The sequence below is a fragment of the Silene latifolia genome, chromosome 1, assembly GCF_048544455.1.
Source record: "Silene latifolia isolate original U9 population chromosome 1, ASM4854445v1, whole genome shotgun sequence".
Lineage (NCBI taxonomy): Eukaryota > Viridiplantae > Streptophyta > Magnoliopsida > Caryophyllales > Caryophyllaceae > Silene > Silene latifolia.
In genome coordinates this window covers 54,291,214-54,294,298 of record NC_133526.1, presented here as the reverse complement: position 1 = coordinate 54,294,298, position 3,085 = coordinate 54,291,214, and the positions used below count along the sequence as shown (strand labels likewise).

The 3,085-nt window shown below is 26.6% G+C and overlaps 2 non-coding genes across 2 annotated transcripts; both read left to right on the top strand.

The window, feature by feature from the left end:
- Positions 1-2,346: 2,346 nt before the first annotated feature.
- On the top strand, positions 2,347-2,419 carry TRNAK-CUU (transfer RNA lysine (anticodon CUU)). Its single transcript has one exon. It is a non-coding gene; the product is annotated as a tRNA-Lys (tRNA).
- Positions 2,420-2,486: 67 nt separating this feature from the next.
- Positions 2,487-2,568, top strand: TRNAS-CGA (transfer RNA serine (anticodon CGA)). Its single transcript has one exon. It is a non-coding gene; the product is annotated as a tRNA-Ser (tRNA).
- Positions 2,569-3,085: the final 517 nt, after the last annotated feature.

The window sequence follows — 3,085 nt, the reverse complement described above, 5'->3', positions numbered from 1 at the left end:
AAAATACAAGCTGAAGAGTACACGGAAAACTAATAAAGTGCACAAAAGGGTGTAAGACAATTTAGTACAATTTATTAAATTTGTCAATTAATATTCCGAGGGTTGGAATATATATTGTAACATGTCACCAGTAATTAGATATTCATACAAAAATTTGATATTGCGCATACACCATAAAAATAAAAAAAAGGAAAACTCAATAAAAATGAAAAATATATTCAAGTCAAAAGATAAATACAAAGAAGTTCCATAACCATTATTTTCATATTTCATGCAATGTTTTTGATCTGCGAGTATGTCATCCTCCTGCAATTTTAATACAAACACAACAATAATAATTAAATATGATTCTAACTTTTAATTACTTCAATACATAATAAGAATAAAAAAGAAGTTAAATAATTCAATTGGTTATATATGCATACTTTACCCACCAACTTTTTGGATGAAAATGAAAAATAGAATTGTTGTAATATTTATATAATAAATTTTTTGTAATTAATTATCTAATTAATTTCAAGAATTTATTTGAGAGAAGAAGAATGTTTTGTGAAGTAGGGGGAGATAGAAAATTATGGTGAAATAAATACAAAGTATAATAATTGTGAGGAAAAACCAAAAGACCATCTATTATCAAATAGAAGAAATAAAAATTAAATGAATAGGTAGATTGATACCAAATTTATGAGAGGAAAATAAAAATTTTGTATTAATTTGTTTTTTGTGTTTGCAACTAATATTTGTTATTTTGTTTGTATTTTATAAGTATGTAACACATGGTATTTAAAATACTTTTAGTTAGATAATCAAGTAATTAATATAATTGAATTATTATTAACCAATAGAAAAATTACACAAAAATAATAATGGAATATGATTCTACCTCTTAATTAATTCAAAACATAATAAGAATAAAAAATTTAAATAATTCAATTCGTTATATATGCATACTTTACTTACCAACTTTTTGGATAAAAATGAAAAAGAGGATTGTTGTAATACTTATGTAAGAAAATTTATATAATTATTTATCTAATTAATTTCAATAATTTATTTGAGAGAAGAAGAATGTTTTGTGAACTAAGGGGGAGATAAAAAAAAATTATGGTGAAATAAATACAAAGTATAATAATTGTGGGGAAAAACTAAAAGACCATTTATTAAATAAAAGAAATAAAAATTAAATGAATAGGTATATTGATACAAATTTATGAGAGGAAAATAAAGAGTTTGTATTAATTTGTTTTTGTGTTTGCAACTAATATTTTTTACTTTGTTTGTATTTTATAAGTATGTAACACATATTAGAGATTACTTTTAATTAGATAATCAAGTAATTAATAGAATTGAATTATTATTAACCAATAGAAAAATTACACGTGGATTAAAATTAAATGCTTTAAGTAGGTTTTTAACTATATTGTATAGATTTTCATTATTAGGAAAATTTAATATAGACATAAATATAGAGTAATGAGAAATGAAATATAAAAGGTCTACTTTTTTTTTTTTTTTTTTTTTTTTTTACAAAATACACATTGCATGAGAATTGTTTAGGGAGTTATCTTACTAACTAAAAAATGGTAGATATTTTGTCTTCCCTTTTATTTATAAATCATATTTATAGATTTACGTATATATTCAATGTAATGAAATTGAGCAAGTTTATTGCAATAATATTTAAGGAGTTGCAAATATAAATAATTTAAAATTAGAGTGATGTAAATTTTTATTTTTCGTTTAACCAATTGTAGTTTTAAAAATTAAAATGTCAATGTTTAATGTTAAGTATGTTATTATTTGCCCTTTATATTTACAAATTCTTTACTATTTCATAAACGGTGTAAAATTAGAATAATGTGATATTTATTTGTTACTTAAAATATTCTAAGAATAAACGTACAAATTTAAAATTTAGTACGAATTTTGATTCTTAATTGTTTTTTAATTTATCTAGAAATTAAAAAGGCCAAAATTTAATGTTTGTTATGCTAATTTATTTTTTATGTAAATATTTTTTAATTTGTGTATCGTTTTAAATGGATTGCTATACGAACATGAATTATCCTCTTAATTAAACACGTCATACTACATGGAGGATTGGTGACGTGGAATTTTGGTAATGCAAGGTGGCATTTAGTAATATGAGGTGGCATTGTCTACGTGGCTTTTAAGGTTTACCCTTTTAATAATATTTATAGATTTGAGAGGAAAGTGTTTTACAAATTTTCAACTGCTTCTTGATGGAATGAAATAATACGATTCCGATTCCCACGAGGGTGTTGGTAAAAGAGTATCTTACGGTATCCAAATAAGAAAATTTACGTATGTTTTTATTAACAAAAAGCCCGTCTAGCTCAGTTGGTAGAGCGCAAGGCTCTTAACCTTGTGGTCGTGGGTTCGAGCCCCACGGTGGGCGTTTTTGTTTACTCGTGTTTTTAACATGTTTGAATAAATAAATACAGGAAGGTAGAAAGATCAACAGAGTCAGTGTGTCCGAGTGGTTAAGGAGACAGACTCGAAATCTGTTGGGCTATGCCTGCGCAGGTTCGAATCCTGCCGCTGACGTTTTTAGCTTCTCCTTTTTTTTACAAACTGAACATCCCTTCTTTGCACTTCTGTTCTTCACTTCTTCCCTACCAGTCTATCACTCCGTATGTCTACACGAAAAAAAAAAACGGCCATCTGAGAATTTAATGACCCCAATATTAACACATTAGTATATCTTGACTACCATCTCATGCAACGTATTCCATCACTACTTATTGGCATCCGACCATTTTTTCCTCGTTCAAAATTGAACAGCAACAATTCAACCGCTTTTTTGACGACACCCCGCCTATGAGCGGAGACATGGTGATTTAACTAACTCACATTGTTTCTGCCCATTTTTGTATTTTGGTAACATTGCTATTTCGATGTCTAGTAAAACTGAGCGCAATAGTATCTCTGTCTCAACTATTAGGTTATAAACCGGATGACCTTGTGATACAGAATTGTGAGCAATAATTTAAGTTCTTGGAGTCTTCTTTATTCCCCATCCTTTTAAGTCAATAGTTTATGTTTACTTTAAACGTCAACTATT